Below are 24799 nucleotides of genomic sequence, written 5' to 3'. Positions count from 1 at the left end.
TTATATAGGGAGGTAATTCGATTGAGTCTGGGTCAGGATCATCCTCATTATCATTGTAAACAGAATTGCATTTAGAATAACACAAGGGGTAAGCAGAATGAGATTTATTAATATTAAAGTTTTAAAACAGATGAAACAAAGAAGCTATATGCGCAGTAGTCAGTGGCGGCAAAGGGATAGTTGCTGGGACATTCCCCAAGCTACTGTTATTAGGTGATACTATGCTAGGAGAAACATAGGGGTGGGGAGTGACGACAGGAGGAGACTCTCTAGCGAATTCTCTAGACTTAGGTTCCGACTCCGACTTTGATTTCGACTCTGACTCGAATTCATCATCTTCGGTGAACGTCTATCCTTCTCCTGTAGTGACTTTGAAGAGCTTTCCTTTATTGTTGGTCCATTTGATCGGCTTTCTCCATCCTTTCTGCTAATTTGGGTTGGTGTTAGTGATCAGTGATGTAGGGTTGAAATGGTCGTCTTGAAGTATCATGGTAATGATCTCATCCTGCGATGCCCTGACGAATCGATCCTCTCCAAACAGAAGCCTAACAGCCTGTTCGTCGAGACAAGGTGTCTGACGTGTTTTGACGGTAGGAACCGTTTCTGGAGGAATAAAGTAGCAATTGTGGAAGACCTCAATTCCAGCTAGTTGAACGCCTTTGTATTTCTAAGGTTCGGGAAATGCATAAAGATGTTCACAGTCCCCTTCTCTGACGAAGTAACCATTTAATGTAGGGAGATACAGTTGCATTTGGATTCCCTGAGTTTTGCGGTTTTGAAATTGAACAAGCATTTCGAGGGTTTCTGCCGTTGTGGGCTTGTACCCCAAGCCTAGTGGTATCCTGTGGGAGTCACCTTCCTTGAAAGGTGCAAAGGTATTCTTTTTGATTGGGTTGAGTGGCATTCCTGGGAAGTATCCCTGGGATTTGAGTATATGGTTGACCACTAAGTTGGAGTATGGGTTGAAGTACAAGGGAGCCAATGCGATCTCTATAAAGTTTATGATTTGAAATCCTCCAAGGTCGTACACGGGATCTGCAATTGCTTGGTTGCTTGACATTTTCTCTATTACAGCCTTGATAGGTGACGAAGTGATTTACACTACCTTACCATCTAGAGGGATCTTGATATTTTGGTGTAAGGTGGATGTTACTGATTTGGACGCGTGAATCAAGGGCCTACCCAAAAGTATATTGAAAGATGCCTCGATGTCCACTATCTAAAAATTAACCTTTCGCTCAATTGGCTTAGTGGCCACAGTAAGGTTAACTAGCCCCACTACTTTACGTCGCGTTCCGTCATACGCCTTAACGCCTTGGTTAGTAGGAGTCGAGTGAAGGAAATGTAGATTCATATACATACTAACATACTCATATATGTTTAAATTAATTTGTCATAAAATTAAATACGGATTTTATGCATGCAAACAATATAACAAAAGAGGAAAAATCATATCCTTACATTGATGTTTTCGGTTTAATGGGCACAAGAGAGATCACCTTTCTCTCTTGTTCTTGAGCTTTCCTTTAATGGAAGAACAAGATCCAAGTATAGGATCTCTCGCTAAGCTTTATACCCAAGGCTTTCTCTTAATTTAATTAATATTACAAGAACTAGTATAATATTAATTAGGTAGAAAATTGAACCAAAATATTTATAAAACACTTATATATTTCGGTATTAAGGAGGGAGAAGTAGAGAGCTTTTTATCTCTCTAAAAACACTAATTTTGGATGAGTGAATGAATGAATAAGATTTACAACATTTTGTATATTATTAGGTAAAGATTATAGAAAAACCATCATTGGTTTTGTCTTCTCAAAATCGTGTAAGAGGTTAGGGTAATATAAAAAGCTCTCTACTTCTCCCTCCTTAATACCGAAATATATAAGTGTTTTATAAATATTTTGGTTCAATTTTCTACCTAATTAATATTATACTAGTTCTTGTAATATTAATTAAATTAAGAGAAAGCCTTGGGTATAAAGCTTAGGGAGAGATCCTATACTTGGATCTTGTTCTTCCATTAAAGGAAAGCTCAAGAACAAGAGAGAAAGGTGATCTCTCTTGTGCCCATTAAACCGAAAACATCAATGTAAGGATATGATTTTTCCTCTTTTGTTATATTGTTTGCATGCATAAAATCCGTATTTAATTTTATGACAAATTAATTTAATCATATATGAGTATGTTAGTATGTATATGAATCTACATTTCCTTCAATCGGTATCAAGAGCCACGGTTGTTTGCATGCAAATTGGTTAAAAGTTTTTCCGAGTTATAAGAATAACAAATAAAACTTGTAAAATTTGTGTTATTATGATATATCACGAAATTATTACATGCATGTTAATATTTCTGGTCCTAAAATTTTTTAGGATTTTTTGGTTATTTTTCGGATTTTTATTGTTCATAATTTACAATAATGGCATTTAAATGTGATTTTATGAGTAAAAATGTCATTTTTGGTCTAAAATTTGCTATACTTCGAATTTTCCAGTAATTTTTGGATATGTTGTCACATATATTATTTTGAGATAACCTGTAAATGTTCATAATTTTTGGACTTGTTATGCTCGAAAAATGGATTTTTCATTTTTAATTCGGATTTAAAGTGAAAAATAGGTTAATATGAGTTAAATTTCGAATCTTGTCATAGAATTTTTATATGTTGTCACATGCAATGTTACAAGATGTGTGTAAAATAATTGGCCATAAAGAAGTCCTTATGCATGATTTATGGATTTTTGAAGAAAAATAGCATAAATAGTGACATTATTAGTTAAAATTAATAAAATATAATCTATGACTTAGGAAAAACGTCTAATGTTGCCTTTTATTATCATTTTAAGATCTAAAATTGAAAAGTTAATGAATATAATTTTTCCTCATGTTTTATGATTAATTTTAGTTAAAATCGATAAACCGCAACATTGTTTTTCCGGTATATTTTCGAAATTTTTAACCTAAAGATTTTGAACATTATGAGTGTCATGGAATTTTTCCATAATGTTCATAAATTTATATTTCAAATTTTGAATTTATTTTGAAATTTTGTGATTTATTTGAAGTTTAATAGCTTATTTTTGTAATTTTTGGTCCATTTATGAACAATTTTATAAAATATGGGTTAATTATGGTCAAATTATTAGTGAAGACTAAACTTTGAGTCCTAAGAGGTTAGGGTAATTAACTTATGCATAAATATGAGTTTATGTATTTTTGTGATTATAAAATGTTGAAATCACGCAAATCCGTAAAAACCGAGTAATATACGATATTGGCTAATTAAAGGCGATTTAGCATAAAATGAAGCATGTTCATACATATTATAATGCTGCATTTTTAATTTATGATTGTCATAATTTTAATTTATGTAATTTTTGAATTATGTAATTTTACTTAGTATGGCCTTAGATTTTAATTGGTATTTCCCGAAATGTATGGGAATATCGATTCAGTTGTAATTTTATTGTGATCTCGTATCACCGTTTTGTAATTTAATAGATTTATTTTATTTTAGTTACAAATGTATAATAGGAATTATGTAATTTATTATGTAATTTTATTCATTCCGGAGTTCCCAAAGACGGATTTCTTCAAGAATGGTGATACATAAAGACGGTGTTACCTCGAGATACGTGCCACAACCGAAGTTCAAGGGACCAACGGAGTTGGTTTCCGAATATGTAATAGTTAAATAGTTTTTCTATTTAAGGAAGGCCATACTAGGATTTATTTACTTTTATGCTTGCATTTTATTTTATGTCACATGCATCGCTAAATCGCCATAACTAAAACATGCATCTTCTTTTATCGAGTTTATTGACCGTGTCAATTAAAATTATCGTAGTTCACCGCTTTAGTTCACTTAAAATGTGATAGATAATAAATTGACATGACCTCTCGCTAAAACAATTAATTGAGACATAGCCTTACCAAATAGTAGAAACCATGAAAACCTATTTCGCGAGGGAGTGCACTCGGCCATCCCGGGGTACAAACCTTGTTACGTAGGGGAAGTGGGTGATGAATGTTTATCCACCGAATTCGTGTTGATGAGGGCTTCATCGGCCATCCCGTGCCCAAATTAATATGAGTTTGGATAATGGACACATTTATTCGAAATTTGGATTGAACTCAACAAAAGTATTTAATAAGGGTGGCATCGGCTATCCCGTGCCCTTGTTGATGTGTTTTGGGCTATAGATAAACATTAGAGTAACTTTATCGACCAAGAGTTCTAAAAGTAGAATCGATTAAAAGGTTAATCCACCGAGTTATATCGATAAAGGTTGCATCGGCTATCCCGTGCCTAAGTTGATATGAATTTGGGTCTTGGAATCATTTATCATAGATGGGTAGAGGTCACTATGTAAATGCTTTACTTGTTATCTACAAGTATTATTATAACGATGAATGTTTTGTTATTCCGTTATCATATTGTTCTATTTCTTTATCACAATTCATATACGATATCATTTCGATTTTGATTCAAATCTCCATTAAAATATCGTAACTAAAGACAAATATGAGGTTGCTTCTAAAACCTCAAATGAACCATTGCTAAGGATCTCTCGTAAAGAGTATAGATTAAAGTTATTCATTATCAAACAGGTTTTTGATTCTTGACTAACACATCTACTGGCAATGGATTGTTATTCATATACTTAATTGAATTAAGTATCTTGAAGCGATAAATTGTTTTGGTAATTAGATTTGTTGGAATTCGTAATTGACCAAAATAACGCAACCACTTCAATGAAAGTTTTAAGACTAAAACGAACAAATGAAGAGTAATCTTCATAAGATTCAACTTTGCTTCTCTAAGTAAAGACTCATTGAATTTAGTGGGAGCATTCTCTTAAACCGTTAAGATGAGGACGAGGTTCAAGAAAGTAAAGATTATAATGGAATTGATACAAGGTAATGTTAAAGGTAAAGTTGTTGAGAATAACGATACTAAACCTATCAATCCCGACTGATAAAGTTTCCATTGTCTTAAAATGTTGGACAGGAGAAAGGAAACTACCCCAAATTATTGAAGAATCAACAAGTTAGTTGTGGGACATCTAATGGGACATTCTTCTTTAAAAATGTTTATTTGATTAAACATAAATTTTGCTAGTACTACTTCGTCAATATTAGAAACCAGTGGAGGTTTTCATCATTATGTTTGATACATAGGATGATTAGAATATGACGACTAGCAACAATGAAGTTGAGAGAAAGAGTCATTGTGTACTAAATCTAGTTTTTGGGTTTGGAGTTATACTTAATTGTGACTATTAAGTACATAAACACTAAATGAGAATATAAACTTGTTAAGATACAAAAGAGGTTTCACTTTTATGATACTATACACCACGAATTGATGTATGGCTAACCCATTATCAAGGTGATTATATTCTAAACCAAACTAGAATGATATATCATGAAGATGATGCAAAACTCAAAATTGGTAACCCAAGATTAAACCTTAAATTTTTGGAATGATGAACGCAAAGAGTTATCGAGTACTCTTGAAACCATTAGATTGTTAATGGTATATGCGTATCTTGTATTCAAAGCAAGATGTCTCATGCCTTTTGGATGAAAAGGAGATCGAGGTTGTAAATCATTGATCCAAAATAGGTTGATCATTTTCTTTTACCAACGATTTAAGTTGACGCTAATATGTTCACTTAATAAGGTAAATAGAAAAATCTTTGAAAAAGTTTAAAGAGTTCAAGGAATCACGATGAAGTCGTGAGGGGATTATCAAAGTGAAGACTTTGATATAAGCCAACGGAAATGTGATATAGTATCACAAGTTAATCTCTCTTAGCACGCATTATGGAATAATGTATGGTTGCATAAGAAATCAAACACTATTCGATATGGTTTGAACTTCAATCAAGTTACTTTGAGTTACTTAATCCTTTTGGGGATATTATCATTTTTGTCTAAATTATTTTTCCACTAAATCGAATCATATGAGATATGAAATAGTAAGGGTACCATGTTTGTAAGTTTTCACAAGAAACAAATGCTCATTTTCCCCTTTTCAATTATCACGAGTACGACGGGTTTGCGGCTCGTGAAGCTGTCTTTCTAAAATACAAGTTTATTTATAGAAGACAGAGTGGGAGAATTTATTCAAGAGCCACAAAGAATGTTATGTCGCAAGAAACTGGTCTTTCTTGGCTACATGAGACGTTTTGTGTAAGATGTTGTTTCCTTAAAACCTAGGAGGTTAAATTCGTCAAATTGTTGAAAATGATGGATTCATGCTACTTTTAAGAAAGTAAAGAGCTTATAACTTACAAAGAAATCGTTTGATTCAAGTTGATTACTTCTAGAAAGTAATGAACATATGACTTACATAAGAGTGTTTAAGTCACAACTCAATATAAGGCTTAGAGCCATGAAAATCCGAAATAAAAGGCTTGATTAGTTGCAAAGGGTTTTGCACTAATAAAGAGAGATTTCAAGGCTTGATTAGTGACAAAGGGTTTTGCACTAATAAAGAGATATTTCAAAGCAAGATTGGTTGCAAAGGGTTTTGCACTAATTGAAATGATTAAGTCTATTTGGATCTTCTTAGGGATTGTGTTTCATTATGAGGTTATGAAATACATAGCAAGTGAATCTAAAACCCACTTCTTCAATAGAAGGAATGTATTCAATACATGTCATGAGTTTTATAGATTCTTGCAATCCTAAGATAATGTGAAACTTAAGAGAGGGTCTTAAGTAGGACATCAATGAGTTGGAATCAACATTATAGATCATGTGATAAAACATTTCTCGATAAGTCGAGAAGTTGTGTTTATACATGGAGTTTAGTGGGAGTTACGGAAATTTTAATTAGTCCGATATGTGGATGACATATTGATCATCAAGAATGATTTAAGACTTTTGGAGTGTTATAATACATCTTGAATATCCGGATTTATGAAGATAAATCCACATGATATTAGCGTCAGTAACAAGTCTTATGTTGATAAGATTCATGACTAGTTCAATTAAATTGAACATATTTGATTGATTCCATTTGCTTCCGCTGCCGGATCAATTAAATGAATAATGATGTATAACACTTCATATACTTTGAGTATGATGAATTGTTTTCAAAATCGAATTTAAGTAATCTTTGTCAAGTACGCCATAAAGATTACCCTTAAGTGCATGCAGAAGCATTAAGGATGTAAAGCAAAGTGTTTATGATGCAATTTTGTGTAAGGGTGTTACACAAGTGACAATTGACAATTGAGGTTGCGCATGGTTTCCGACAAAACCATAATCAAAACACATTAGGATGGTTAAGATACCATTGTGGCTATGATAATTAAGAAGTAGATTTTCTAGAATCGTTCTAAGCAATAAAGAACAATGAGAGATATTTATAACGGAAATTGAGTACACTTGCAATCATGAGATGTGCAAGAGGATGAGTCCTGCACACTGTGAAAACAGTGGGAGCTATTCTTAGGCTAAGAGGGCCTATGTCTTGATTGGATCTCGACACGTACTCAGAAAGTTTTGTGATGCAAATGTATACATTACAAAGAAAAACGAATATGTAGTAAGGTTGAATAAGGTACAAGAAGTTGATAAAACCTACTAACCAAAGCCTTCTCAAAGGCTAAACATGATGAGTCATGTCATTTCAATTGAATTGAAATGAACAACTACATACAAGATCAAATTAGATTATAGAATATGAAATAGTAATCAGGCATTGACTATTCATATGTGATAATCGCATTTGTCGTTCGAGTTTTCTTTAAAAACTCCTTTTATACTTTGTTACATCCAAACGGGTTGTAGTGACAATTGAACCCCGTTAAAGTGAACACGGATTAACATTGTATTCGCCCATAGTCACTTGTATGAGGTGACGTCTCGAAGTGACTAGAGTGTGATGCGATTGATGGTAAGTTCAAGTGCCATAGAGTCATGTGAGATGACTAGTCGATCACATAGGCAGACTGTTAGGAACGTTTTGTCGGGCCTAATGACCGCTTATAGAGTTCTGGCAAATTTATATAGCCTGGTCGTGGCGAGAGCTGCTATAGTATTCAAATGAGTCGATTCTTTTGACTAAAGACTATTCACCTAAGATGGCTCGGTTTCGATTAACTTTGATTTGTGTTACTACGACCTTCGTAAATGGGGTCAAATGGGCATATTTTGGGTTATGATGGCTGTGGCTAGTCGAAGGGAATGAGTGCGATAGGAATTGTCCATCCCCTTGTCGGGGTTATAACAATATCTCGGGGCCACTCGAGGAGTAATGAATTGGAAATGCGTGGCCACGCTCGGAAGGTATCCCGAGTGGATAAATCCGGTCAATCAGTTATTCTCCAGATCGAGGAAACCACTCTCGATATGATCACTTGCAAGTACGACCTGAAAGACACCTTGCATTGAGTGGGAGATAGTAATAGGACAAAAGAATTGGTGACGCACAATTGTCGAGGACAAGTGGGAGATTGTTGGAATATGTGTCCTCCGACAATAATGCGATCACGACTGTTGATCATGATGATCACATGTTTAAGTCTCATTATAATGAATACAATGGAAGTAATATTATTCTTGTCAATGGTCAACATATATCGGTAATGATTGGTTGACTAGAGTTTGACATTCTTGTCGTGTGACGGTGGTGATCAGTTGACCCCCTAGGTCATACCTAAAGGGCAATACTCTTAATTGATTATTTAATTAATCGTATAATGTTGCGAGTTAATTAAATTACTTGAAAATTGACGGACGATTTTGGAAGTAAAATTTACGTATCAAATTGAAATGTGATTAAATGAGATACGGTCTGAGTAATTGAATTGTATCATTACTCGGATGAAATAATTGTTTAATGTAACAATTAATTTTGAATGAATTGTTATAAATACAATCGGTTGTAATTTATAAATGGTAAAATATTTTGGCACAAGTAATTATGAAATTACTAAGTCGATTTTTGTATGTGACGTATTTTCATTAATACGTTGATTTTTAATATGTTAAAAATACATAACAAGTTTATATCACATATGACATGTGACATATTGACAATTGACAAAAATAATATGGAATCCATATTATAAAGTGGGCCGAAAATTAGAGGGTTGTTGAGCTAATTATATGTTGATTGTAATTAGTGGAAGACATGATGATTACACTAGTCACTAGCCATGCAAGCCTATTGTTCATTGTGAAGAACAATTTTTCCATGCATTGGCTCCCCTAAAGCCAATGCATGGAAAAATTGTTCTTCACAATGAACAATAGGCTTGCATGGCTAGTGACTAGTGTAATCATCATGTCTTCCACTAATTACAATCAACATATAATTAGCTCAACAACCCTCTAATTTTCGGCCCACTTTATAATATGGATTCCATATTATTTTTGTCAATTGTCAATATGTCACATGTCATATGTGATATAAACTTGTTATGTATTTTTAACATATTAAAAATCAACGTATTAATGAAAATACGTCACATACAAAAATCGACTTAGTAATTTCATAATTACTTGTGCCAAAATATTTTACCATTTATAAATTACAACCGATTGTATTTATAACAATTCATTCAAAATTAATTGTTACATTAAACAATTATTTCATCCGAGTAATGATACAATTCAATTACTCAGACCGTATCTCATTTAATCACATTTCAATTTGATACGTAAATTTTACTTCCAAAATCGTCCGTCAATTTTCAAGTAATTTAATTAACTCGCAACATTATACGATTAATTAAATAATCAATTAAGAGTATTGCCCTTTAGGTATGACCTAGGGGTCAACTCGATCACCACCGTCACACGACGAATGTCAAACTCTAGTCACCAATCATTACCGATATATGTTGACCAGTTGACAGTAACAATATTACTTCCCAATTGTATTCATTATAATGAGACTTAAACATGTGATCATCATGATCAACAGTCGTGATCGCATTATTGTCGGAGGACACATATTCCAACATCGAGTCCGATTATTTCATGCCTAACTTATATGCTGTTTTTAGTGGTATGACATTGACTGCGAAGCCATCATCCACCAAAGTCATTGGTACGATCTTCTTCAAGCATGTGACTGTGATGTATAGAGCAAGGTTATGAGTGACGCCAAAGGGAGGCAAGTCCTCATATGTGAAAGTAACTAGGTTACTTAGCTTGACTTAGTGTTGGAAGACTAGGTTGATGACGTCGTCAGGTGTAGAGTCATGTGCTACGTTCAATTTAGCCAATGCTTTCTGTAAAGCCTGGCGATGAGGAAATGAACTAGCAACTAATTGCCAGGCTAAAAGATCAGCCTTTGTCTTTTGAAGTTGCTTCAATAAATGGTCAGGAGAAGTATCTTCGCCGTCGTTTGGTGTGATGACATTTGTGTTAGTAGTAAGTGGACCATTCGTATGAGTGACATTTTGATATGGCCGTCCTGAGCGAGTAAGGTGGTCCACATCTTGATCTTCATCAGCCTTGACTAGAGGGTGTTATGTGAGGTAAACATCTTCATCATCATCCTCCCAAACTTCATTGACGATACTGAGCTCTCTTAAGCTTATGATTTCCGCTTTTAGGCTGATTATTTGCTCGACTAGATCGTCGGTCACTACGATCATTTCTTGCATTGTGGATTCTTGAGATAAGATTGGAACCACTGACCTGTTTTCCCTAGGTATAGTGCATGGATTGCGTAGGGATGCTACTATAGCTTCTAGCTCTGAAACTTGTCTATTTACACTCTTTGCCCATGCGACAAAATCAGTGATAGTAGGGGATATTGAAGGAAATGTAGATCTATATACATACTAACATACTCATATATGTTAAAAATTAATTTGTCATAAAATTAAATATGGATTTTATGCATGCAAACATTAAAACAAATAGAGAAGAAATCATGTTCTTACATTGTTGTTTTCGGATTTTATGGGCACAAGAGAGATCACCTTTCTCTCTTGTTCTTGTGCTATCCTTGAATGGAAGAACCAAGATCCAAGTATAGGATCTCTCCCAAAGATGAATACCCAAGATAACCCCTTAATAGATTAATATTACTTGATCTAGAATAATAATAATCTTACTAAAATTGACCCAAAAATGTATTTGGTACTCTATTATTTCGGTAACAATAGAGGAATAATTTTGGAGTTTATGTCTCTCTAATTTTATGAGATGTAGAGAGGAATTTTTATTTCTTACTCTAGAAAATAAAAAAATGTGTAGAGAATGAATAATACACTAACTCTTGCATGTAGTGTTAGTGTGTAAAATAAGCAAAAACATTTTGCTCATCTACATTTGGAAAACCGAAAAAGGGAAGGAAAGAGAGCCCAATGCATGCTCTCCTTTTCTTCCCAAGAGAAGGCTATGTATGCAAGGCTATGAGTAGTCTTCATAATTGTGTTTTCCACTTATAAATAATCAACACAATTTGATCCTAAAGCTCCCTCCATTTTCGGTACACTCACTTAAAATGGATGAGGCCATTTTATTTGTGATTTTGTCAATATGTCACATGTGACACATTTCATGGTATCTCATTTATAAAATGTATTTTTAACCATTAAAAATCAACATATTAATAAAATATGTCACTTATAAAAAATATCATTGTAATTCATAATTACTTGTACCAAAAGTGTTTTCCAAATTATAAATTACAACATTCTGTATTTATAATAATTTATTCATTCCGTTTCAATTGTTTTCGTAAACAATAATTTCATCTAAGTAATAAAACAGTTCGATTACTCAGACCGTATCCTATTATAATCAAATATAATAAGACACGTAAATATTACTTCCAAAATCGTCCGTCAATTTTAAGTAATTTAATTAACTCGCATCGTCATACGATCAATTAAATAATCAATTAAGAGTGTTACCCTTTAGGTATGACCTAAGGGGATCAACTGATCACCACCGTCGCACGACAGTAATGTCAAACTCTAGTCAGCCAATCATTACCGATATGTGTGGACCAGTTGACTGTAAAATATTACATCCCACATGTATTCTTAAAATGAGATTTAATAATGATATTTAAATCATGTGATCGCACTATTGTTGAGGACACATTTCCCAACAATCTCCCACTTGTCCTCGACAAGTGTGCGTCACCAATTCTCTTATCCTATTACTATCTCCCACTCAATGCAAGGTGTCTTTCAGGTCGTACTTGCAAGTGATCATATCGAGAGTGGTTTCCTCGATCTGGAGAATAACTGTTTGACCGGATTTATCCACTCTGGATACCTTCCGAGCGTGGCCACGCATTTCCAGTTCATTACTTCTCGAGTGGCCCTGAGATATTGTTTTAACCCTGACAAGGGGATGGACAATTGCTATCGCACTCATTCCCTTCGACTAGCCACAGCCATCATAACCCAAAATATGCCCATTTGACCCCATTTACGAAGGTCGTAGTAACACAAATCAAAGTTAATCTGTAACTGAGCCATCTTAGGTGAATAGTCTTTAGTCAAAAGAATCGACTCATTTTGAATACTATAGTAGCTCTCGCCACGACCAGGCTATATAAATTTGCCATAACTCTATAAGCGGTCATTAGGCCCGACAAAATGTTCCTAACAGTCTGCCTATGTGATCGACTAGTCATCTCACATGACTGTATGGCACTTGAACTTGCCATCAATCGCATCACACTCTAGTCACTTCGAGACGTCACCTCATGTAAGTGACTATGGGCGAATACAATGCTAATCCGTGTTCACTTTAACGGGGTTCAATTGTCTCTACAACCCGTTTGGATGTAACAAAGTATAATAAAAGAGTTTTAAAATAAAACTCGAACGACAAATGCGATTATCACACATGAATAGTCAATGCCTGATTACTATTTCATGTTCTATAATCTGATTTGATCTTGTACGTAGTTGTTCATTTTAATTCAATTGAAATGACATGACTCATCATGTTTAGCCTTTGAGAAGGCTTTGGTTAGTAGGTTTTATCAATTTCTTGTACCTTACTCAACCTTACTACATACTCGTTTTTCTTTGTAATGTATACATTTGCATCACAAAACTTTCTGAGTACGTGTCGAGATCCAATCAAGACATAGGCCCTCTTAGCCTAAGAATAGCTCCCACTGTTTTCACAGTGTGCGGGACTCATCCTCTTGCACATCTCATGATTGCAAGTGTACTCAATTTCCGTTATAAATATATCTCATTGTTCTTTATTGCCTAGAACGATTCTAGAAAATATACTTCTTAATTATCATAGCCACAATGGTATCTTAACCATCCTAATGTGTTTTGATTATGGTTTTGTCGGAAACCATGCGCAACCTCAATTGTCAATTGTCATTTGTGTAACACTCTTACACAAAATTGCATCATAAACACTTTGCTTTACTTCCTTAATGCTTCTGCATGCACTTAAGGGTAATCTTTATGGCGTACTTGGCAAAGATTACTTAAATTCGATTTTGAAAACAATTCATCATACTCAAAGTATATGAAGTGTTATACATCATTACTCATTTAATTGATCCGGCAGCGGAAGCAAATGAAATCAATCAAATATGTTCAATTTAATTGAACTAGTCATAAATCTTATCAACGTAAGACTTCTTATTGACGCTAATATCATGTGGATTTATCTTCATAAATCTGGATATTAAAGATGTATTATAATACTCCAAAAGTCTTAAATCATTCGCAATGATCAATATGTCATCCACATATCGGACTAATTAAAATTTTCGTAACTCCCACTAAACTCCATGTATAAACACAACTTCTCGACTTATCGAGAAATGTTTTATCACATGATCCAAAAATGTTGATTCCAACTCATTGATGTCCTACTTAAGACCCTCTCTTAAGTTTCACATTATCTTAGGATTGCAAGAATCTACAAAACTCTTTGACATGTAGTGAATACATTCCTTCTTTTAAAGAAGTGGGTTTTAGATTCACTTGCTGTGCGCATATCCTCATAATGAAACACAATCCCTAAGAAGATCCAAATAGACTTAAGCATTTCAATTAGTGCAAAACCCTTTGCGACCAATCTTGCTTTGAAATCTCTCTTTATTAGTGCAAAACCCTTTGTCACTAATCAAGCCTTTTATTTCGGATTTTCATGGCTCTAAGCTTTGTATTGAGTTGTGACTTAAACACTCTTATGTAAGTCATATGTTCATTACTTTCCAAAAGTAATCAACTTGAATCAAACAATTTCTTTTGTAAGTTATAAGCTCTTTACTTTCTTAAAAGTATCATGAATTCATCATTTTCAACAAGTGACGAATATAACTTCCTAGGTTTTAAAGAAACAACATCTTACACAAAACGTCTCATGTAGCCAAGAAAGACCAGTTTCTTGCGACAACATCTTATGGCATTCTTTGTGGCTCTTGAATAATTTCTCCCACTCTGTCTTCTAGAAATAAACTTGTATTTTTAGAAAGACAGCTTTACGAGCCGCAAACCCGTCGTACTCGTGTTAATTGAAGAGGGGAAAATTGAGCATTTGTTTCTTTGTGAAAACTTACAACCATGGTACCCTTACCATTTCATATCTCATATGATTCGATTTAGTGGAAAAATAATTTAGACAAAAATGATAATATCCCCAAAAGGATCAAGTAACTCAAAGTAACTTGATTGAAGTTCAAACCATATCGAATAGCGTTTGATTTCTTATGCAACCATACATTATTCCATAATGCGTGCTAAGAGAGATTAACTTGTGATACTATATCACATTTCCTTTGGCTTATATCAAAGTCTTCACTTTGATAATCCCATCAAGACTTAATCGTGATTCCTTGAACTCTTTAAACTTCTTCAAAGATTTTTCTATTTACCTTATTAAGTGAACATTTTAGCGTCAACTTAAATCGTTGGTAAAAGAAAATGATCAACCTATTTTGGATCAATGATTTACAACCTCAATCTCCTTTTCATCCAAAAGGCATGAGACATCTTGCTTTGAATACAAGATACGCATAAACCATTAACAATCTAATGGTTTCAAGAGTACTCGATAACTCTTTGCGTTCATCATTCCAAAAATTTAAGGTTTAATCTTGGGTTACCAATTTTGAGTCTTGCATCATCTTCATGATATATCATTCTAGTTTGGTTTAGAATATAATCACCTTGATAATGGGCTAGGCATACATAAATTCGTGGTGTATAGGATCACAAAAGTGAAACCTCTTTTGTATCTTAACAAATTTGTATTCTTATTTAGAGTTTATGTACTTAATAGTCACAATTAAGTACAACTCCAAATCCAAAAACTAGATTGAGTACACAATTACTCTATCTCTCGACATTATTGATGCTAGTCGTCATATTCTAATCATCTTATGTGTCAAACATAATGATGAAAACCTCCACTGGTTTCTAATATTGACGAAGTAGTACTAGCAAAATTTATGTTTAATCAAATAAACATTTTAAAGAAGAATGTCCCATTAGATGTCCCACAACTAACTTGTTGATTCTTCAATAATTTGGGGTAGTTTCCTTTCTTGTGTCCAACATTTTAAGACAATGGAAACTTTATCGGTCGGGATTGATAGGTTTAGTATCGTTATACTCGACAACTTTACCTTTAACATTACCTTGTATCAATTCCATTATAATCTTTACTTCTTGAACCTCGTCCTCATCTTAACGGTTTAAGAGAATGCTCCCACTCAATTCAATGAGTCTTTACTTAGAGAAGCAAAGTTGAATCTTATGAAGATTACTCTTCATTTGTTCGTTTTAGTCTTAAAACTTTCATTGAAGTGGTTGCGTTATTTTGGTCAATTACGAATTCCAACAAATCTAATTACCAAAACAATTTATCGCTTCAAGATACTTAATTCAATTAAGTATATGAATAACAATCCATTGCCAGTAGATGTGTTAGTCAAGAATCAAAAACCTGTTTGATAATGAATAACTTTAATCTATACTCTTTACAAGAGATCCTTAGCAATGGTCCATTTGAGGTTTTAGAAGCAAATGCATATTTTGTGTTTAGTTACGATGTTTTAATGGAGATTTGAATCAAAAAACGAAATGATATCGTATATGAATTGTGGTAAAGAAATAGAACAATAAAAACGGAATAGGGGAAAACTTTCACATTTATCGTTTTATTAATACTTGAAAAACAAGTATAGCATTTACATAGTGACCTCTACCCAACTATGATAAATGATTCCAAGACCCAAATTCATATTGACTTAGGCACGGTGGGGCCGATACATCCTTCATCAATATAACTCGGTGGATTAACGCTTAATCGATTCTACTTTTAGAACTCTTGGTCGATAATATTACATTAACAATTATCTTTAGCCCAAAACACATCGACAAGGGCACGGTGGGGCCGATACATCCCTTATCAAATACTTTTGTTGAGTTCAATCCAAATTTCGAATAAATGTGTCCATGATCCAAACCCATATTAACTTGGGTACGGTGTGGCCGATACATCCCTTATCAACATGAATTCGGTGGATAGACATTTATCACCCACTTCCCCTACGTAACAAGGTTTGTACCCCGGTGTGGCCGAGCGCACTCCCTCACGAAATAGGTTTTCATGGTTTCTACTATTTGGTAAGGCTATGTCTCAATTGTTTATTTTAGCGAGAGGTCATGTCAATTTATTATCTATCACGTTTTAAGTGAACTAAAGCGGTGAACTACGATAAATCTAATTGACACGGTCGATAAACTCGATAAGACAATGCATGTTTAGTTATGGCGATTTAGCGATGCATGTGACATAAAATAAAATGCAAGCATATAAGTAAATAAATCCTAGTATGGCCTTTCCTAAAATAGAAAAACTCTTTAACTATTACATATTCAGAAACCAATTCCATTGGTCCCTTGAACTTCGGTTGTGGCACGCATCTCGAGGTAACACCGTCTTAATGTATCGCCATTCTTGAAGAAATCCGTCTTTGGGAACTCCGGAATGAATTAAATTACATAATAAATTACATAATTTCCTATTATACATTTGTAACTAAAATAAAATAAATCTATTAAATTACAAAACGGTGATACGAGATCACAATAAAATTACAACCGAATCGATATTCCCATACATTTCGGGAAATACCAATTAAAATCTAAGGCCATACTAAGTAAAATTACATAATTCAAAATTACATAAATTAAAATTATGACAATCATAAAGAAAAATCAAGCATTATAATATGTATGAACATGCTTCATTTTATGCTAAATCGCCTTTAATTAGCCAATATCGTATATTACTTGGTTTTTACGGATTTGCGTGATTTCAACATTTTATAATCACAAAATTACATAAATTCATATTTATGCACTAGTTAATTACCCTAACCACTTAGGACTCAAAATTTAGTCTTCACTAACAATTTGACCATAATTAACTTAAATTACTAAAATTGTTCATAAATAATCCAAAAAATTACAAAAATAAGCTACTAAACTTCAAATAAATCACAAAATTTCAAATGAATTCAAAATTTGAAATTTAAACTCATGAACATTCTGGAAAAATTCCATGACACTCATAATATTGAAAATCTTAGGTTAAAAATTTCGAAAATTTACCGGAAAAACAATGTTGCGGTTTATCGATTTTAACTAAAATAATCATAAAACATGAGGAAAAATTATATTCATTAAATTTTCAATTTTAGATCTGAAAATGATAATAAAAGGCAACATTAGACGTTTTTCCTAAGTCATAGATTATGTTTTATTAATTTTTAACTAATAATGTCACTATTTATGCTATTTTTCTTCAAAAATCCATAAATCATGCATAAAGACTTCTTTATAGCCAATTATTTTACACACATCTTTTAAAATTGCATGTGACAACATATAAAATTTGTATGACCAGATTCGAAATTTAACTCATATTAACCTATTTTTCACTTTAAATCCGAATTAAAAATGAAAAATGCATTTTTCGAGCATAACAAATCCAAAAATTATGAAAATTTACAGGTTATCTCAAAATAATATATGTGACAACATATCCAAAAATCACTGGAAAATTCGAAGTATAGCAAATTTTAGACCAAAAATGACATTTTTACTCATAAAATCACATTTAAATGCCATTATTGTAAATTATGAACAATAAAAATCCGAAAAATAACCAAAAAATCCTAAAACATTTTAAGACCAGAAATATTAACATGCATGTAATAATTTCGTGATATATCATAATAACACAAATTTTACAAGTTTTATTTGTTATTCTTATAACTAGGAAAAACTTTTAACCAATTTGCATGCAAACAACCGTGGCTCATGATACCGATTGAAGGAAATGTAGATCTATATACATACTAACATACTAATATATGTTAAAAATTAATTTGTCATAAAATTAAATATGGATTTTATGCATGCAAACATTAAAACAAATAGAGAAGAAATCATGTTCTTACATTGTTGTTTTCGGATTTTATGGGCACAAGAGAGATCACCTTTCTCTCTTGTTCTTGTGCTATCCTTGAATGGAAGAACCAAGATCCAAGTATAGGATCTCTCCCAAAGATGAATACCCAAGATAACCCCTTAATAGATTAATATTACTGGATCTAGAATAATAATAATCTTACTAAAATTGACCCAAAAATGTATTTGGTACTCTATTATTTCGGTAACAATAGAGGAATAATTTTGGAGTTTATGTCTCTCTAATTTTATGAGATGTAGAGAGGAATTTTTATTTCTTACTCTAGAAAATAAAAAAAATGTGTAGAGAATGAATAATACACTAACTCTTGCATGTAGTGTTAGTGTGTAAAATAAGCAAAAACATTTTGCTCATCTATATTTGGAAAACCGAAAAAGGGAAGGAGAGAGAGCCCAATGCATGCTCTCCTTTTCTTCCCAAGAGAAGGCTATGTATGCAAGGCTATGAGTAGTCTTCATAATTGTGTTTTCCACTTATAAATAATCAACACAATTTGATCCTAAAGCTCCCTCCATTTTCGGTACACTCACTTAAAATGGATGAGTCCATTTTATTTGTGATTTTGTCAATATGTCACATGTGACACATTTCATGGTATCTCATTTATAAAATGTATTTTTAACCATTAAAAATCAACATATTAATAAAATATGTCACTTATAAAAATTATCATTGTAATTCATAATTACTTGTACCAAAAGTGTTTTCCAAATTATAAATTACAACATTCTGTATTTATAATAATTTATTCATTCCGTTTCAATTGTTTTCGTAAACAATAATTTCATCTAAGTAATAAAACAGTTCGATTACTCAGACCGTATCCTATTATAATCAAATATAATAAGACACGTAAATATTACTTCCAAAATCGTCCGTCAATTTTAAGTAATTTAATTAACTCGCATCGTCATACGATCAATTAAATAATCAATTAAGAGTGTTACCCTTTAGGTATGACCTAAGGGGATCAACTGATCACCACCGTCGCACGACAGTAATGTCAAACTCTAGTCAGCCAATCATTACCGATATGTGTGGACCCGTTGACTGTAAAATATTACATCCCACATGTATTCTTAAAATGAGATTTAATAATGATATTTAAATCATGTGATCGCACTATTGTTGAGGACACATTTCCCAACAGATATGGTAGAATAACTCTCCTCATTTTTAGTTCATTGACCTCATCTTCAGCTGGAGAAATGAGGTGTGAGCAATCCAAGGTGGATTCCTCATCTGTGATCATCAGATTCCAAGAGGATTCTGAGTATTGTTAGGCTTGCTTGTAGGAGGTATAGGTAGGCGCCCATCCTCAATCATATCCTGAATGACATGTTTTAATTTAAAACATTTCTCTGTATCATGCCCTTTGCCTCTATGGTACTCACAGTAGGCATTCTCATCCTAGAACCTAGACTTCTTCTCTGGGTCAGGTGTAGGTCCTATAGGGTTGCGCTTGCCTTGTTTCATCAATCTTTTTAGAGCATTGGAGTACGAGTCACCAACGTTGGTGAACTTCCTCTGCGGGTTATTCTTCTTAGTAGACGATTCGACAAGGGTGACCTCGTCGGTCTTGCTAGTAGAGCTATAAGAATGACTCGTTGTGTCTTGATACTCGCGACCTATCATTTTGGACAAGAGTCCTTTACGAATGTCATCTTCAATTCTTGTTCCTAATACCGTTAAGTCTTTGAAAGACTTTATGTTTTGGTATCATAGGTGGTTCGCATAGATCGGCCTTAAGTTGTCCACGAACTTTTCAACAAGAGTAGCCTCGTCTAGGCGTTCGACGAGTTGCGTACTAGTCTTTCTCCACCTACTTAAGAAGTCGGTGAATCCTTCTTTCTCATTCTGGGTAAGAACATCTAGAGTGCGCATATTGACTTAAATTTCAGCATTATTTGCATACTGTTTGGTGAACTCAATTGCAGCATCATCCCAAGTAGCAATTTTCTTGTGATCTAAGGAGTAGAACCATTGCTTAGGAATAGTATCGAGAGATGAAGGAAAGATCCTTAGGAACATCTCTGGCTTGATGCCTTTGATAGACATATAATCTTTAAAGGCGCGAATATGGTTCAACGGGTATTTATGCCCCTTAAACTTCGGGATGTCAGTCATGTTAAAGTTAGTTGGCAGTTGAGCGTTTACTGTCTCATATTTACAGCTGTTTTCTCTGTAGATGTCATCTCCCTTGAGGTACATTAGTTGTTCCTCCAAATATTGGAGTCGCTTTTCAGCTTCAGTAGGACTTGGTGGAAGATTGACTTCTGGTTGTCCAACAAAGGGTGGGAGATTATCGTGTATGACCATGTCGGGAATGGCATCCTCTACAGGAGGAAGTCTAGCTTCCACAGCGAGAATGCGGCCCTCAATGGCATTGAGGCGAGCATAAGCTTGGCCTTGGCTTGCCAGGAGACGAATGAGCGCGGCTAGGATTTGATCATTACCATTTACGACTGGTTGGGGTTGACCATTAATGCTTCCGTGACTAGTTCCCACCATTTTGGAACTGAGGATAAGAGATTGAGGACGAATCAAAACACGATCGACCATTTTTTGCACACTTAGCTTACTCAAAAAGGAGACTTGACTCGTGAAGTGGGCGTGTACCACTATGTCAAGTGAGGTTTGAAAATGACGAATTTTGAAATGTTTGTGTTAGACAACTGTAGTGTAGTTGTTGGAGTGCTGACTCGAAGTGAGGTTTGAAATGGGTTTGAGGCTCGAATTTTGACTCGACATTTGGACAGAGTTTCGGCTTATTTTGCGCTATTTTAGGCCATTTTTGAAAATATTTACAAAATTTCGTCATGATTTTGTTTACAAATGGTGATCACATATATGATACAAACATATATATCGGCATTATAATGGTATGCTGAGTGCATTTAAAGGGTTTTGGCTTAAAAGGTGGGTTGCCATACCAAGCAATCAAACCCTGGTCTGTAGAGATGTCTGTGCCAAACATGAGTAAGGCCGGTTCCTAGTCCATTCCCTCGAGTAGTGAAAGCTCTTGATACAAACATGAGTATGTACCGCGGTATGGTTGACGTTAATCGCTATCCATCTTTAGGCACAGATAGGAATTTGGACCGTCCAGACAGGACGATTGGTCGAATGGGTTGGGTTTAGCCTAGGAAGGCCGAATGAAACGCCCTAAGATGGCCGAGTAATGAAAACCGACAACTGTATCGTATAAACTATTTCCTAACCATGTTCAAGTTTCATCCTGGGTAACACGTAAGTGTATCAGCCCTAGCGGAGTCGCCAAACTGTGGACATGGGATAACCGCGCCACGCGCACCCGCGTGTTGGTTTTGAGGCGGCGACACTTCTCCCATGGAACCTTGGTTTGCCAAAGCATGTCATGGGCCTTTACCGATTCGTGAGGCATTGAAACCGGTGGAATGTTGAATAAGCCTGCATTTGTGGAGTCGCCACCAATTTATTGTGGAAAAATTGGAAACCGTTCGAATACCTCGTGCCATGTCAAGACACAAAGTAATGACATGAACACTAAGAAATTCGTTACCCTTAGCATTCTATGTCTAGAATGACTCTCGAAGATGCCAATGGACACGAATGTCCAGAGATAACTGGAGAAAGGGGTGAGGGTACGTATTAGGAAGCTCTTTAATCGAACACCTAATCCCGCCTGCCTCGATAGCGGCCTCTACTAATGATTAGGGAAATTGTTCATATTTGATATGTTGTCGATGTAATGCATGCAATGCAACAAACACAGATTAATCCTAGCATGTGAGATTAGACTAAGTCGGTTAACACCTAATTTAGCAAACAATTTGGGTCAAAGTTGGAAGTTAGATTCAATAACATGTGAATGCCATACAATTAAATCACGCATAAATACAATAAATGAAATACAATAGTTAAAATAAAATTACAAAATTTATTTGATCTACGTCAAAAGCACGCTCGAAACGGGATGTTGAAGAAGAAAATAAAAAGAAAATTAAAATATGAAAATACGGCAGATTAGAAGTGATAATACGAATTATAGTTGATTTAAACCGTAATTAGAAGCTACGTCAAAGCGAGAAAGAAGTTCAGAGACAGAAGCCAACCCAGAACAAGCGCAACATCTGTTGCATCCCTTGGAAGAGGCGCATCTCTTCTTGCATCTGTTCTAGAGCTGGGCTTTGGCTGTGAAGTCAGAACCGCGGATTGTTATCGTTCATCGGTAATTAAAATCGATTATTGATATCATACTCGAGTGGAAGTTTTTTAACAGGTTATATACATCTGGAACCGTCATAAAACGAATTAAAGATGAGAATTTACAAATTTTACATGATTACGATGAATTCGTGTCGGAAATATAAAAGAACAAAACTTTGAACTTGAAAGCGTAATTGAATTTGTAAGGCTGAAATCAAATAAAGAAAACTATGTACAAAAGACGAATTCCAGAGAATTGATATGTGAAAATCAACCCTTTAAAATCCGGGATTGAATAGACGACGAAAACCCGCAAATATTGAATTATAAGGGATTTATGTCGAATTATGCGTTATAGTTTAGAAAGGAATATTAAAAAAATGCTTATACACTGAAGCTTAACAAAAGAAACGAAAGAAATAAGAGAAATAGAAAATTGCAGAAGGTCGAGGAAGAAGAAGAAGAGCAGGAGCAGCGACAGCCTCTGAAAGAGGCGCAGTAGATGCTGTGACACTTCGAAGAGGCGCAGCTGCTGCTGCGTTTTTTCTCGATGTCAGACCCCCGCTGTTTTATAAAAACGGTTTTAAAAGATGGAATTTTAAGACGGTTTTGAGCGTGCTTTTGATATAGACCTTACATTAGATGATACAAAATACGAAGTACAATAAATAAATGGGATTTACACCCTCAGACTTACATGTTGACGAAATGAGATTGACTAAAGTTATCGTTTAGTGATTGCTCGACTCGAATATGCGTGGAAAGTGACCTTGTTAAAGGATCTAGAAGATTGATTAGATTAATTAAGTGGAGTTGGTCAAATTGGTCGGTCTATGCAACGTGACTGGGACTCAGAATGATCTGAGCTTACGTGGTCGATTGAACAAGAACGTAGGCGTCGAAAGCAAAAGCGTAGTGTAGAATGCAAAGAGAGAGAAAGAAGGGGCGGAACACTCGCGTGCCAAATATGGAGGGCAAAGGTCTCTATTTAAGGCATGAACAACGGCGGCTAATTCCAAATCATGAGTGGGATAGTTCACCTCATGAACTCTCAATTGTCGTGAAGCATATGCAACAACTCTCCTATTTTGTAGAAGGACACAACCTAAACCCATCTTAGAAGCATCACAAAACACGTCAAAATAAACTCCATCCTCGGGCAAGGTCAACACGGGAGCGGTAGTCAACCTCTTCTTCAACTCTTGGAATGCACCTTCACAAGCTTCGGTCCACACAAACTTGGTCTCTTTCTTCAAAAGTTGAGTCATCGGTCTAGCAATCTTGGAAAAATATCTCACAAAGCGACGGTAATAACCCGCCAAACCTAAGAAACTATGGATCTCACCAACATCAGTTGGACTCTTCCACTCAATCACGACTTCAATCTTTGAAGGGTCTACCATAACACCATCCTTATATATTACATGGCCTAGAAAAGACACCTTGGACAACCACTTTTGACGACGAAGAACCTCCAAAACGATAAGAAGATGAACAGCATGCTCTCCTTCGGACTTGGAATAGATCATAATATCGTCGTTGAAGACCACAACACACTTGTCTAAGAACTCACTAAAGTTTCGGTTCATTTGGACCATAAAGATAGAAGGGGCATTGGTTAAACCAAAGGGCATCACCTTAAACTCGAAGTTTCCTTATCTCGTGCTAAAGGCGGTCTTAGGGATATCAGACTCACGAACGGGACTTTGATGATAACCGGATCTCAAATCAATCATTGAAAAAGTAGAAGCACCTTTGAGTTGATCGAACAAATCTTTAATCCTTGGTAGAGGATACTTGTTTTTGATGGTGACATGGTCAAGCTCATGATAGTCGATACAAAGTCTCATGGATCCATCCTTCTTCTTCACAAATAGAACGGGAGAACCTCAAGGTGAGGCACTAGGTCGAATGAATCCTTTCTCAATCATATCAACAAGCTGCGATCTCAACTCTTTCAACTCGGTCGGCGCCATACGGTAGGGAGCTTTAGCAATGGGTCCGGTTCCGGGTACATGGTCGATAGAAAACTCTACAGCACGCTCGGGAGGTATTCCGGGCAACTCCTCGGGAAACACATCGGCAAAATCACAAACCACGGGCACATCTTCAAGCTTCGGCAAGGAAG

This window comes from Silene latifolia, chromosome 9, assembly GCF_048544455.1.
Source record: "Silene latifolia isolate original U9 population chromosome 9, ASM4854445v1, whole genome shotgun sequence".
Taxonomy (NCBI): Eukaryota; Viridiplantae; Streptophyta; class Magnoliopsida; order Caryophyllales; family Caryophyllaceae; genus Silene; species Silene latifolia.
Note: the sequence above shows the minus strand (reverse complement) of the source record.